Below are 16,462 nucleotides of genomic sequence, written 5' to 3'. Positions count from 1 at the left end.
TTTACCCTTTTTATCTTTTGAATTCTTACTCTATCCCTAATGCTTTTTTTTTTATTTAAAAAAAGCAGTTTTAAAAATGATCCCTGTATCGATTATCATTTGTATGTTTAATGTACTCAACTTTGTACAGCACTACGTGATAAATTGACACATTAAAAATGTGTCAGTAACATTAATAATAACAAAAGGTTCATTTAAAAGTATTAAATACTTAGGCTTACAACAATAAGGAGCAGATTTATTAAGGGTCAAATTGAAAATTCGAATTGTCAAATTTTTTTATGGTCAAAACTGTCGACTAGGGAATTGAAAAAATTTGAATTCGATTTCCGAGATTTATTAAGAATAAAATTCAGATTCGACTATTCACCACCTAAAACCTGCTGAATTCCTGCATAAGTCAATGGGAGAGGTCCAGTGACCAATTTGAAGATTTGATTATTTAAAGTAATTTTACTTTAAATAATCAGCAGGATAATAAAAAACTACTATTACAAAGGGAGTGCCACTGGATCTGGATATTACAAACAAAGGTCCCACGGGGACTCAATGAGGAATTCAATCTAGCTTGTTATCTTTGAGAATACTTGTTATCTTTAAAAACACTTAAAAATGTTAATATGTTGCCTTTCCTCTCTACTTTGCAGATATAAGAATTGAATTGATATGTTGCAAGGGCAAGGTAAAAAGCAATTGACTTTATGTAACAATTTATGGGATATATGACATTTTTTTTAAACGTTTTTCACAGGAAATGTTTTCAATTTTTTTCAGTTGATTGATATTGGACTTTGTTCTGGACTTTTTTTTTACATATATTTATGGTGATTTCACTGCTGAATTTTGATGCATTAATGTGCACACAAATTGTATTAATAAATTGATAAGTTAGCAATTAAGCAGTTGGGAATTAATGAATATCCATTAGGAAATGTTTAAATGGTTCACTATTTGGTGTGATTTGCTGTCTGACGAAGGGGCACGCCCCCGAAATGCTCCGTTGCATTAACCACGCAGGGCTTGGCCCATTTGCATGTAGTCCTGAGTGCCGGTTTTTCTTTTCTAAGTGTGTTAATCAAGGGCTGCCGATCCCTTTTAACTGAGCACCGGACCAGCTGTATTTTGAGAGGCCAGGGTGTGCTGGTGGGTCTTTGGAAATTAGTCTGTACAAAACACACCAGTTTTATCAGTGCAGGGTAACTCTACATTATATTGGCATTCCTTTAAAACACTTTCATTTTGTGGTGTTGCTGTTCCTTTAAGTACAAGAAGAAATAACCTTACGCATTTTTTGTTATATTAACACAGGGAGGTCCATTTATTAAAGGTTGAATTTTAGCGGTATTGTTGCTTTCTGAAACCATAATTAAATTAAACCACAAATGCTGTTATTAAAAGATCCAAATACAAAAAGCACGAACAGAAGAAAAATGCTTAATGTTGCGCTAAAAAATCAGAAAACCTCTACAAATTTGAATTTTTCAGGCAATTACTAGCAGGAAAAAAAAAAAAAGAAAACCTCTAAAGGTTTGAATCGATTCAAAATGGTTTAATAGGATCAAAATAGCTCCCGTTGACTTATAAGACCTCCCCAACTTTTACTTGGCCAATTTTTGTATTCAAGTTTTTCATAGTTTTTACATAATCTCGATTTTTTTTCGTTTTCAAGACGTAAAAAAAAACACACATTTTTAGAGATGACGGAGAAATAGAAATTTGAATGTTAGTCTCTATGACCGAGGGGCAGATTTATCAAGGGTCGAATTTCGAAGTGGAAAATACTTTGAAATTCGACCATCGAATAGAATCCTCCGACATTCGAAGTCGGAGGATTTTAATCATCGTACGATCGTATTTCGATCGTAGTATGATCGTACTTCCAATCGTACGATTCGTACGATTTTCCTTCGATACCCAAAAACTTAGAAAATTGCTCTGGCAGGTCCCCCTAGGCTAACATAGCACTTCGGCAGGTTTAAGTTGGCGAAGTATTGAAGTCAAAGTTTTTTTAAAGAGACAATACTTCGACTATCGAATGGTCGAATATTCGAATAATTTTTACTTCGAATCGAAGTGGAAGTAAATTTGAAGTCGTAGTATCCTATTTGATGGTCAAAGTACCAAAAAAATTACTTCAAAATTCGAACTTTTTTAACTTCGAAAATTCACTCGAGCTTAGTAAATCTGCCCCTTGGTGTTAATATTACATAAAATATGTAAAAACTAATTCTGGGTACTTTCAGTCCAGATCAGAATGAATATGCATTATGAACATAGCACTTCAGCAGGTTTAAGTTTGCGAAGCATTGAAGTCGAAGTTTTTTTAAAGAGACAATACTTCGACTATCGAATGGTCGAATATTCTAATGATTTTTACTTCGAATCGAAGTCGAAGTAAATTTGAAGTCGTAGTATCCTATTCGATGGTCGAAGTACCCAAAATATTACTTCGAAATTCGAACTTTTTTAACCTCGAAAATTCACTCGAGCTTAGTAAATCTGCCCCTTGGTGTTAATATTACATAAAATATGTAAAAACTAATTCTGGGTACTTTCAGTCCAGATCAGAACAGTTTTTTTTTTTTAAAAAAAAATGTTTTATAAGGCTTACAAACAATATCCATCATTCTCTTGACTCATTTTTGACTTCCTAAACAGTGCGGGCTGAGTTGTCCGGACGCCTAAGCAGCCTTGGCCGACTTTATCGCTCCCACCTCCTGCATGCGTGCGCATTTGCGAAGAGCCCACACCGAAGATGTTTGGAAAATAGTCCAAACTAGAGAAGGCTGCAGAAGAGGTACATGCCTGGTGCCCCTTTACCTTTTGCACCCTGGGTACGTGCCTCTTGTACCTAACCCTAGTTCCAGCCCTGATGCTGAATAGGGATAGCAAGCACACAAAAAGCTATTCACTTGCACAGGTTATTGCAGTAAGCAGTCCCCAAGGTGTTGAGCTCTCACTGGTTTTTGATGAAAAGCAAATCAATGACTGCACGTGCTATTGTGCAGGTGGGGAGGCAGAACAGATGGTCCTCCTATTTGCAATGTGCAAACATGTAAGGGATAGAGAAAACTTCCTAGAAAATGTATATATCACTATTGCCCAAACAGTGTTGTCATGTAGAGAATCTGATTTCTTGGTGAAATGACAACTTGCCCATGGCCTTTTAGTTTCCAGGATATGTAATCTTTATAGATGGTGTGCTTTATTGTGATGATATATTAAAAAATCACTATAGTACTTTCATGCTGCCCATTTCTCACTTCTAGTATATGTGTATAGCGTGCCATACATAATACTCGTATGGAGATCCAAATTATGAAAAGACAGTTTATCTGGAAACCCTCCAAGTCCCGGGCATTCTGGATAACAGGTCCGATACCGTACATCAAAATATTTGCAGTATTATGATATTTAATTTCACTCTCAAAAATAGAATGTTTACTTGATTACTCTAGCAGTTAGGAAGTCAAAATGGAGGGTAATTGGTAGACAGTCAGAAGAGAAAGATAAACAATAATAATAAATATATTAAATAATCAATAAATCTTTTCTATTCACCTCTAGCATGCATGCTTTATGTCAAAGTCAATGTTTTTGATGGACATATAGTTCTGATACATCATTACTCTGTGCTCTAACTCTTAAACTCTTACACAAAGCTGCATGTCGAATAACAGATTGCTGGGAGGGTAAAATTGAATAGCTATTTGAATATTTCAGAAAGAATCCGGATTTTTTTTTTGCATAATTTATATACGTAGATATATTTATCGTAATTCCAATTCAACAAAACAAACTTCAACAGGAATATCCAAGCAAGCCTTTCTTATTAAAACCACTGTGCTATACTTAACACAACAAAATAATGCAGTGTCGACCAATAATTTACATCAGAACAGAAACTGTATGTATGCAACACTATGTTGCTATTTGTTCCTGTAAAGGCATAACTTTTCGCGTTGCAAATATTTTTTCCCTTACCAATTTTTTTTTTTATTACATTCCCCCATAAATGTTGTAGCAGGTCTTGATTTCTTGTACATTTAATCAAATATGCTCTCCAAGTGTGTATATAGTTCTTAGCAACATGTAAATAACCCCAAACTCAGGTATGTTTATGTCTGATACTCTAGCTGTACCAGTACTAAAAAGGGGGGTGATAAAATAATGCTAGCACTGCCATGCCACTGCTGGGTTAGCAAACTGACATGCATTTAGAGACTAAAATATTTTTTGGAAACCACTACTACATACATTTCATGACATCATTGCTTTAATGTTTTAAACAAATAAAATTAGAAAAATGCAACAATATTAATGATAATAAATTCCCTTTATTCCCTGCACAGACTGGTTATAAGAATCCCCTTCCTCTAGCAGCCACATCTGTGACTCTGTTCTGAAGAGTGTTAATGCTACAAAGTCACTTCACGCCAACAACAACTGTTTGGTAATTGCTCCAGAAAGCTGTGATTCCAGTATAAAAATACTTTAATAATTAATGCGTCACAATATGCTCTCTTGTGATTTACCACATTTTAGTTGCCTACAAAGCCTTAAGGCCCCCATACACGGGCCGATAAAAGCTGCCGACAGACCGAGTCGGCAGTTTATTGGCCCGTGTGTGGAGCCATCTGAAGGGCTTCGATGATCGATATCTGGCCGAAAGTCGAAATCCTGATGGATTGCGGCCTCATGTGTGCGTGTTTGACTGCTCATTTCGGATGCATTGTGATCCTATCTTTGGGCCCTAGGGCCCATGATCGGATCAGCCCGATAGCGCCCACTTCAATGTGGGCATATCAGGAGAGATCCACTGGTTTGGCGACATCCGCTCTGTGAGAGCGGATCTCAGTGAGCAAGCACTAATACAGCCCTGGTAAGACTATTATGTGCAGATACTACGGGGCAAATTTACTAAAGGGCAAAGTGGCTGTCAGTAGTGGAAATTCACCAGAAATCCCATCCGCAGGGACATCGCTAATTCACAATCAGGAATAGAGGACAATTCGCTACCGAAATAGAGCATCACTAGTGAAGTTTAGTGCCCTTTCGCCAGACGAATTTTCACTCAGGCGAGCGTTCGCTCCCCTGCAAATTCACTAAAGTGCCATTTTCCAGATGCAAAAAGCTCACAGAGGGGAGAAAGGTTCACCCAAAGCGCAGGAAGTGATAAACAAAACCCTAAACATTACCTTGTAAAGAGATGTATCATTAAATAACACTAGCACTCCAAGAAACATAAGTACCTCCAGTTAAAGAACACAGCAAACAGCATAGTCTCTCCAGGATTCCTATACATTACAGCTGGAACAAATCAGCCAGAAGATATATAATGTCTAGGATAAATATTCTCTTTTGGGACATGAAGAATGTGAAAGAGTAAATATTAAAAGGAGGTTTCAAAGCAAGAGGACTGAAAGCAAGGGCACTGGATTTATTCCAATGGAGAGGTTCATGTCTTCCTCAAATATGTCTGACTTTTAACTCCTTCTGCAGTGTGCAAGTAAGTCAATCTTCACACCAACCTTATTTAGATGTGGGGCACACCGATGGGTCTCTGCGCTTTCGTGTTTCATGACAAGGCTGGTTCCAACAATACATACACCCAGCCTCAACACACACCATTGTCTATCATACATGTATGATATGAGCTCAATAAGCATCTCACTAACTGAAGCATTAAACACATTCTGGGGCATTAAACATGAAGCTGATATGGCACTGATTTGACTGTGTGTTTTAGGGGCATTGAACAAGAAGCTGACATTGCTTTTAGTCTGTTATGTCTTCCAGTGGCATTAAATATAACGTGACATTGCATTTATACTTCTCTAAGCTTTGGGTCCATTAAACATGCTGCAAACTTGGCACTACATTTATATTGTTATATATTTGCTATGGGTATATGACATGATATCATGAAACAAAACGTCAAAACAATTCTTGGGTGTACATACAAATTAGTGTTTTATCTGAGTCAAATTAAATTTTTTAGATAACAGTAAAAATGTGGCTGTGACCTTGAGTGGGTGTAGTTAAAGGGAGAGTGATCACAAAGTAGAACGAGCATGCATAAAAATTTGCACGGCACGCTTTATACATGGCAGTGTTCTCAGATTTTACTGAGATATTCTGATAACATTCATTTAAGGACATTTCTGATCAGCGATCAGTCTCTATCTTCCCGACACTATTAAATGCTTTAAAATGCACAGCTTTACAAAACCTGCCTATAATGTTCTCACCATAGCGAACTGGCTTTATTTGAGAGATAATAAATAATTTTAATTAAAGTCCAATAGCCTCCCAGAGCCTGAAGGCAAAATGCATAACACATTCTATTTTGTGGGTTTAAACATTAGCAAGGTTCATAAACTATTGAGAATATTTTTGTCTGTTCAGGCCATTCCATTCTAGGTAGGACAATTGGTAACATTAATTTCAGCTCTGACCTGTTCTTTTCAATTTTCTCTAACAAATATATATTCGGAGCCGCTTTTGCACCCATTCCTCTCCTACACTTCATTAAGAAGTGGCATATCGCAGTGTGCTGTGAATTTTAAGAAGTGCACAAACAGAATTTCTTAGCTTCTTAGAAAAGGCTTACACGTATGTGAAATGAGATTTCACTTTCAGCTCCAACAGCTTGAGTTGAGTTACAGACTGGAAACTGGGCTCAGCACTATAGAATGCTGTTCATCTATTCATTTCTAGTCTAGAATTCAAATACCTCATGCGGGCTTAACCCATTCTAGAAGGTTTCAATCAGAACAAATACTGTGGATCAAAAAAATATTAACACCATCAAAACACTGTGAAAAAATATGCGACAAAAAGTGCTGTGAAATGAAAACGTGATGCTACTGAATATACCAGTTAATTAATAGTGTTGCACAAATTAAAGATAAAAAAGTATTTTATTACATATCCATTAAAATCTATACTGACCCCATAAAATTAATGTTTCATGCTTTTCAAGGACTTAATCATAGGCCATAGAGTAAATGCTTAGTAAACATATTAGGCTTATTGTATAGGGTCAGTGTAGATTTAAATGGAAAAGGAAAGCTGAAATCACCCCCCAAAGATTGTAATGACGTACCTGATACACAGGGCCAGTGCTCATTAGGAGAAAACTGCGCTGGCCAATGTCTTTGTTTATTTTGTTTTAGCTCAAGAAATAACAAAAACCATAGGGTCAAATTCACTGAGTGGCGAAAATGCACTAGCGACACCATCGCCGCACTTCCCCAGGCCAAGTTTCGCCAGGGCGCCACTAATTCACTAAAATCCGAAGTTGCGCTCAGGGAGGTGAAAGTAGCGAAGTTGCACTACCGTTAATTCGTCAAGCAAGCAAAGTTGCGCTAGTGATGACTAATTTACGATGCCTGGTGTAAGGGTGTGAAGTAGCGCTAGAGTATGTCCACTTCGCAAGCGAATTTACGCCAGCACCCGTTAGTAAATCGGTGAAGTAACGGAATGACGTCACGCTGGTGAATTTTGTCAAGCGTTTGCCACTTCGCCCTTAAGTAAATTTGCCCCATAGATTTTAGTGATTAAACCATTGGATGGCAAGTTATTACATTATATTCATCATTGAAGTAGAGGTTTCATTTAAGGCTTCTAAAAAAACATAAAAAGGAACAGTATATCCCTAAAAAATATATTTTTGCCAAAATGCCAAAAAAAAAAAAGCATAGTCAATGGAACTTTGTTTAAAAAAAACATTCTGCCTACGCTTTTCATTTCTGAAAATACATATTAAATCCTAATTTTTTGCTGTTACAAAGCACAAATTGAAAGCTGTTTGTTTCACTGTATGGCCCCTGATCTTTCACTTACTGTACCATCAACTAGAAGTTTTATTATAACAGAGAATAAAATAAAATTATTATTTAAAGAAAAAATAATAATTTGCTTAAAATGGACTATGTGAATGGACTTTCTGTAATTCAGTTTTATGGATATTGCTTTTCCAGATAAGGTTCCATGCCTGTACTGGGTAGTGAGAAAAAAAGCTATGCAAGTACATGGGGAGTAAATACAAACTAAGCAAATAGTGCCCTGTTAAGAAGTAAAGTCAGAACCTCAGTAACTGAGAAACAGCAATGCTGAACTTCTGTAATACCAAATATATATATATATATATATATATATATACACACAAGATTATTTGCAGAAAGCCCCTAGTGTTTTAGAATTCAATTAAACGTGGGGAAAAACACAGCATTGTCTGACTGTATGTTCACAACTCCCTTTAAAAGTGATAGAAGAATTGCATTAGAAATCTCTGATCTACTGCAAAGCTAAACTGCTACTGAGTGCCTGCGCAAAATGTATTCATCATTTAATATGATTAGGGCAGTATGATAGCGTTTATTAGTCAGTCACACACTTCTCTTTGGAAAGAAGTGAGGAGTCTGCTCACAACTGTAATGAATTGATTAAATCCAGCATATGGCAATGTGTCTGTATGAGCAGGATATTATAAGGTAGAGATGCAGGAGCAGCCCACACAGTGTAAACAGCCTCCTACATTCATCCTTTCAATTGGACAGGGATTATGTAGGCAAGGCATCGGCAGGTACATTATGTGACCTTCAGCAGATCCTACTTGCAGCTGTTATAGAACAATTAGAATGTAATGTTCGCAGTTAATATATTCTATAGTGATTTTTTGTGGAAAACAAGAAATATTTTTTTACATTTCTCATAAAGTGAGGAGGATGGGTGGTGTTTGCAGAACACACTTGGGGGCAGATATCACAATACTGGATTAAAGATCTGCAATACATTAATTAATGAAATGCCTACACCCTGCAAAATGGGGTGCAAAGCCAGATATACATATAAACTCCAACATCTTTAAGAACATCATCATCATTTATTTATATAGTGTTGACAAGATATGCAGTGCTAAGGACATCTCTTTAGCAGCTTGTCACTCAGCTGTCAGTTTATTAAACAGATTTACTTTTAGTTTCAAGTAATCACAATACAAGTCAATACTCCTAGTGTAACTCTATTTTAGCTTTTAAGTGTTTCTGTTTTTGTCAGATTTCATACACTTATATACAGTATGGTACCCTGTATTTCAGATGTTCTATGTTTTCATTTACATTGTCTCTGCTAAAGATGCTTATAATTGGCAGACAATGAATGCCGGATTCAGCCTCTCCTAGCCAAGTTGGCATCCTATAGGACACATATGGGGGCCAAAATTATAGCCTTTCCACACAATATCTAATTGAGATGTGTTTAAATAAATTTATGAGCTGTAAAATTATACTTGTCAAGAAGCACATCTGGCCATGGATGTGGTGTGCAGTGACATGGGCTTCCCCAATTGTTGGCCCAAGAGCCAAATTATCAAATTAGAATTATTATGCAATGAGGCAAAAAGTATACAAATTTTCGCAAATGGCTCACAAATTAGATGCGTGTTTGTGTGAGTGCGGCCAATTCGCAAGGCCGTTGTGTGAGAAAATAGTGTTAAAAGCAATTTAAATTCGCAATTTGCAAAACTTTTTTTTTTTGTGTGAATATTTTATCCAGCATTGGCGTGAATGTGTGCATACATTTTCGTAATTTGCTATTTTTTTCCATATTAAAAAAGCTCTTATGGACATTCTCACTGAAAATCCATACAGATCTGCTTAAGGAATCAATGGTACTTCTACATCAAACAATTTAAATGTTTTTTTTAGTTAATTATATAACTGCTGTTTATATTATCTGCACTTCTGTTTATGACTCCTGAAACTGTAGGAAGCCAGCTTATTAACAGACCTGGAGAACTGTTCGCCTTGAGTTTTTCAAGAGTCAGAGAAAATAAAGGAATACACGTAAACTGTTTTTTAGATAAAATTACATGTACAGGTATAGGACCTGTTATCCAGAATGCTTGGGACCTGGGGTTTTCTGGATAATGGATCTTTCCGTAATTTGGATCTTCATACCTTAAGTCTTTTAGAAAATCATATAGACATTAAATAAACCCAATAGGCTGGTTTTGCCTCCAATAAGGATTCATTCTATATTAGGTGGGATCAAGTACAAGCTACTGTTTTATTACTACAGAGAAAAAGAAAATCATTTATAAAAATTTGGATTATGTGGATAAAATTTAGTCTATGTGAGCCATTCCGTAATTCTGAGCTTTCTGGATAATGGGTTTCTGGATAACGGATCCTATACCTGTACAATTAAACCCACTAAATCTGTGTAGTTATTTAGAATGACACTTTCTTTAATTAGGCAGTGTTTGAGTGGAAATGCCCTTTACCCTTTACCCGTCACTGGCTGTGTTTTTTGTTTTTTAATACGCATGACCTGGGTTGCAGCTGACTACTAACTAGCTGAGCAACAATAAATCTTTATATTATAGATGTACACGTATCCCAGATTTAAAATGCTACAGCAATTGCTATGTGTGCATGCTCACTGTAGTCAGTACAAATAAAGTATGCAAGGAGATGCATCTCAAGATTATTTCTATGCAAATACAGATTCTAAAATTGAAGCAGCAGATGATTTGTTTCTGCCCTCTCTCCACACACAATACTAGACTCCGTGTTTGACATAAACACAAGTAATGAATTGCTGACAGATATACTACTGTAATCTCTGAATTAATCCAACAAATGTTCTGCTAAGGGTCAGTCAGTGTAGTATTTCTCATTAGGTGTGGTTAAATACAGATAAACACAGATAACCTTCCACTAATACATAACAGGATTTCCCCTAAACAGCATAAAGTACACACACACAGATGGAATAAATGGCACAGCCCAGTGGGAATCACCTCAACCTCCAACAAAACTCATATCCCTGTAAAATTATCTTAGGGCTACTCTGATGTGACATGTATGAACAAAATATGCACCTTAGAAGCATTTCTTCATTTTTTTTTCTAATCCACAAGAAAAAAATAAAACGTTTTTTAGAATAAAACAATTTTAGCCAGCAGTCTCATTATACTTCCTGTAAAATATCCACTTCCTGTCAGTGGCCATGGCAGCAATGGGCTTCTGTGCTGTGATTGACACTACATTATATCTATGTAGCCATGGCAACAGATAGACATACTTCTGTTTAATTAATTTACACTTTCTACGACAAAAGTAAAATGACTTTAAATGACAAATACCACGCTGGAATATTATTTATTGTGAAAAAAAATTCTTTCATTCAATATTTCCCCCCATTTCATTCAGATTAATACACAGTGCAGGTATGGGACCGGAGTCTTTCTGTATTTTGGAACTCTATACCCTAAGTCTACTAAAAAAAACACTGAAACTGTCGTTTTTTTTCCTCCAACAAGGATTAATTATATCTTAGTAGGATCAAGTTCAAGGTACTGTTTTATTATTACAGAGAAAAGTGAAATGATTTTTAAAAATTGTAATTATTTGATTAAAATGGAGTCTATAGGAAATGGCCTTCCCGTAATTCTGAGCTTCCTGGGTAACAGGTTTCTAGATAATGGATCCCATACAGGTACATGGATTCAATGCAATGTTCCATAGCCTATTTTTCTAAACATAACATCATTTTAACTATTGTTGTGTAGTTCCCCCTTCCATATTTAGACTGCTGTGGCACCATGGCAGATGCGGGGTACTTTGTCAGACATGGTTTATGGCTCTGTTCCAAAATAGCCATAATCAGCCTTTTCTAGTTTCTGCAACACTGCACATTTTTCATAAGCAAAATGAGAAAGTTACTTTAATGACAGCATCCACCGAACGTAAGGCTAATTGTACATGGACCAGTTTCTCTGCTGTTGTATATACTTTATGCATACTTCAGCATGTGTATGTGCTCTGATGGGCTGATCCTGTGCCTATTTGAAGCAAAAGGCGTAGCTCAAATTTTCTCAGTTGACATATACCGTATATACTCGAGTATAAGCTGAGTTTTTCAGCCCCCAAAATATGCTGAAAAACGCTACCTTGGCTTATACTCGGGTCAAGTGCAAAAACGGTCGCCGGCGTTCAAGAATAGTAGCCGGCGTCCAAGAATAGTCACCGGCGTCCAAGAAAAGTCACCGGCGTCCAAGAATAGTCACCGGCGTCCAAGAATAGTCACCGGCGTCCAAGAATATTCGCCGGCTTCCAAGAGTGGTCGCCGGCATCCAAAAACAAGACGCCGGCACCTCCAATGGGAGCAGAAACCCTCAATTTTTTGACTGAAACTTACCAGAAGCTGCTGCATTTCTCACCCTCGGCTTATACTCAAGTCAATAAGCTTTCCCAGTTTTTGGAGGTAAAATTAGGTACCTCGGCTTATACTCGGGACGGCTTATACTTGAGTATATATGGTATACCTCACTTGGGAGTAGGATTGCTACCCAGCCAGTATGTCACCAGTCTATGTCATCAGCTAAATAGAGGGTCAGTATTACAAATGTATTATTGCCTGTCCTTTACTCCCCTCTTTAAACTGTTTTGCAATAAGCCCCTTCCTTTTAAGTTCTCTATCCCCTTCCCCCGTTCCACCCATTCCTTGCCCTTGACATCACAGGCCTACCATTCTACATCCATAATTTCCCATATGCTTGCATTCCCAGCCCCCCCCATAAAGTCACTAACCAGGACCATCCTCTGCAGGCTGGTAAGAGTTCTTCAGAAAGGTGGCCCAAAATAGTTATTGATTCTGAATACCATTAGTTTTCTAAAGAATCTTTCTTTCCTCCCAGTAGCACAACAAGAGGGCACTATCTATTAACTTTCTATTTACACCACTGAACCTGCCCTAAAACAATTTTGAGGGTGAGAATTCGTTCAATATCAGCGGGGATCCTGAACCTCCTCTTAACTGTGAGTCCCTAGATGACGATGGACTACCACAGATGACGATGCACTACTACTGAAGTCCAACAACATCTGTGGACCAAAGGTGAACAGAAAAATAAACAAAATTAATTATGACTAATGATAAACACAATCACAGTCAATATGTTTTTTGGTTGCCAGAATCAGTAACACACCGGAAAGGAGCACAATAAGAAAATTGAAAAAAGTGTAGCTAGTTCTGTTTTGCCTATGTGATGTTTGGTGCATCAGGAATAACAATGGCTGTTTGTATATTGTGTGTCTGCAATCTATCTGAATAAACTACAGGACAACGAGTATAAACAATTGGACAAGTTTTATTTGGTCCAAAGGGTAGGTGTCCCAGCATTATAGATGTATTACAAATTGGGGCTGTTAATGTTCCAGTGCTGAACACTCCCCACGCTCAACCTATTAGTGATTACATGTACACATTCCACTTCCTTGAGGTGAACATACTTGGGTCAGTGCCATATGGTTACAGGACGAGGGGCCATAAACAGTATCGGTAGCTTCGCATTCTAATGCTAGCTCAAACCTAGCTGGCTTGACAAACAGACCAGTATCCAGTGGTATGTAGATATTGGTTGGAAATCATGGATCCACCATAAAAAAAACACATGAAACTTTTGCTTCATACATTTTTATCAGTATATGTACAGTCAGCTTTAAAATAAAGCATCTTAAGATATTGCAGGCTCCCTTAACTGCATAAAGTGTTAAACAATGTAGAAGAAATAGTAAAGAGAAAATCCCAGACAGGAGACATAAACGGCACGTCAACCATCCCCCCAATATTTGCAGCTTCCCAGTAGAATATCTGCTTTGGCACACAATACAGTTCATGTCCGGTAAAGATTCCCACAGCTTCTTAGTTCAGAGGGTCTTTCTATTTCTTTTATTCTGGATCTATTCCCAAATCCCATGATTCTTGTATAGTTTCCAACAAGCGAATAATCTCTATTGCACCACCCCCAAACACACACACAAGCCTGACATTGATTTTGGCAGTGTGGAAACAGACCCATCTGCAGTCAGATGCACATTAACCCTTAGGGCTTCACCACAATAGATATTGTACCCAAGTGATTCAGACAGAGAGACTAACTAAAGACCCCAGGCTTCACAGTGATTATCTACAGGGCTCTTTGTACTTGGAACTGTGACATGAGCAATATTGTTTCAGCTATTGTATAAGGAAAATTATTTTGCTACTAACTTTAGTTACTGCTAATTGCTCTAAAACAATCACTAGCACCCTAGCCCATCACTGACACCCACTCCCAGCAGAACACCAGCTCTCAGCATCCATACAACATGCAGATTTGTAATGTGCACTGCTCTGCTGGTGCTAGTAGATCCTGTAGCAATACACACTGCTCTGCTGCTAGTATCAGATTCCCCTAGAAATATACACACTGCTCTGCTGCTAGTATCAAATCCCCTATCAATGCACAGTCACACTGCTCTGCTGCTAGTATCAAATTCCCTTAGCAATGCACACAGCTCTGCTGATAGTATCAGATTCCCTTTGCAATACACACTGCTCTGCTGCTAGTATCAGATCCCTATCAATGCACACTGCTCTGCTGCTAGTATCAGATTCCCTTAGCAATGCACACTGCTCTGCTGCTAATATCAGATTCCTTTAGCAATACACACTGCTCTGCTGCTATCAGATTCCCTTATCAAGACACACTGCTCTGCTGCTATCAGCTTCCCTTAGCTATACACACTGCTCTGCTGCTAGTATCAGATCCCCTTGCAATACACACTGCTCTGCTGCTAGTATCAGATTCCCCCAGCAATACACACTGCTCTGCTGATATCACATTCCCTTAGCAAGACACACTGCTCTGCTGCTAGTATCAGATCCCCTAACAATACACACTGCTCTGTTGCTAGTATCAGATTCCCCTAGCAATACACACTGCACTGCTGCTGGTATCAGATTCCCTTAGCAATACACACTGCTCTACTGTTGGTATCAGATCCCCTAGCAATACACATTGCTCTGCTGCTAGTATCAGATTCCCCTAGAAATATACACACTGCTCTGCTGCTAGTATCAAATCCCCTATCAATACACACTGCTTTGCTGCTAGGATCAGATTCCCTTAGCAATACACACTGCTCTGCTGAAATAATCAGATTCCCTTTGCAATACACACTGCTCTGCTGCTAGTATCATATCCCCTAGCAATACACACTGCTCTGCTGCTGGTATCATATCCCCTAGCAATACACACTGCTCTGCTGCTAGTATCAGATTCCCCTAGCAATACACACTGCTCTGCTGCTGGTATCAGATCCCCTAACAATTCACACTGCTCTGCTGCTATAGTATCAGATTCCCCTAGCAATACACACTGCTCTGCTGCTATTATCAGATTCCCCTAGCAATACACACTGCTCTGTTGCTAGTATCAGATCCTCTAGCAATACACACTGCTCTGCTGCTAGTATAATATCCCCTAGCAATACAAACTATCAAGTGCTGCTATCAGATTCCCCTAGCAATACACACTGCTCTACTGCTGCTATCAGATCCCTTAGCACAACGGGCTCTTCCTATATCACTGGATCACTACACTATGAAATAAAGTCCAAAGGCTTGTTTCTCCTTTAAGCACATCTCACAAAATACTCATGCATCCTCATGTATTTGGGGGAAATAAACAGAACTTTAAAAAACGTCCCAGTCATCACAACAAAAATAATTACTCATTATAAAATATATATATCTTACATTATACATATTAAAAATGTTACTCATAATAAAACTCATTACAAGGATAGTGACTCTGCTACCCCCAGGCTGTTCACCTACAAATCCCATCACCCCAAGAGAGTGAAATGCTGGGAGCTGTAGTTTGAAAACATCTGGAGGTTAAAGATCACTGGCTAATGCTGCCCCCGGACCCGGGTCCTCTGCACTCCCGCCCACAAGCTGCACTGCGCACCCCAAGCACCTGTACCTGCCTGCACCTGTACGTGTACGTGTACCCAGCACTAGCAGCATGAATAGCACATAAGGACACAGGGCACTTCTCTTACCTGTCTCCTGGTTAACAGGCACTAGGGTCAAGAGCAGCACCTGCCTGTGCCAAGCCTAGAGAAGCTCCTGTGCCAAGCCTGTATAGAACACTGTTAGTAGTTGATGAGAGTCGTTCAGTGATTGGCCATTCGGGACTTCCCCATTATTATGAGCCACTCCTTCTCCCCGCACATGCAGCTCGCCTCTGAATGGCCCAGATGTGCAACGATGTAAGGCGCTCTGTCATTGGCTCACAAGTTGTGTTTTGATGGGTAAGTGGAGGATGAGGATTAACCGTGCTGCAGATGTATCAGGAGAATGTTACGGCTCATTCGTTATAAATATGAGACCTAAAATAGGACGAGTTCATGCTCTGAGTACGGGGAGGGCTCAGGTCAGGGCGGGAGAACTGGGAGGGGTGAACGGAGCTCTTGAGGAGCAGCTGTGGATATTATTGCTACTCACTGTTCTTTTGTTTCAGAGCAGGAATAAGCGAAGCCGGGACGGGGTTAAATTGGGTTGAAAAAAGTCCATGAAGTTCAACCCCTCCAAATGAAAACCCAGCATCCATACACACACC

At 38.4% G+C, this 16,462-nt stretch overlaps 1 protein-coding gene across 2 annotated transcripts in view; it reads right to left on the bottom strand.

Moving 5' to 3' along the window:
• camkk2.S (calcium/calmodulin-dependent protein kinase kinase 2, beta S homeolog) overlaps positions 1–16,055 on the bottom strand; it is a 46,672-nt gene extending 30,617 nt beyond the window's left edge. Inside the window, exon 1 of one of the 2 annotated variants that reach the window (XM_018244199.2) lies at positions 15,903–16,055. The gene's annotated coding sequence lies outside the window, so the exon portion shown is untranslated. The remainder of the gene's footprint in view (positions 1–15,902) is intronic. The other variant, XM_018244200.2, reaches the window with a different exon arrangement.
• Positions 16,056–16,462: the final 407 nt, after the last annotated feature.

This window comes from Xenopus laevis, chromosome 1S (assembly GCF_017654675.1).
Source record: "Xenopus laevis strain J_2021 chromosome 1S, Xenopus_laevis_v10.1, whole genome shotgun sequence".
NCBI lineage: Eukaryota > Metazoa > Chordata > Amphibia > Anura > Pipidae > Xenopus > Xenopus laevis.
The sequence above is the reverse complement of the archived record's forward strand: the minus strand, read 5'-3'. Positions and strand labels throughout refer to the sequence as shown.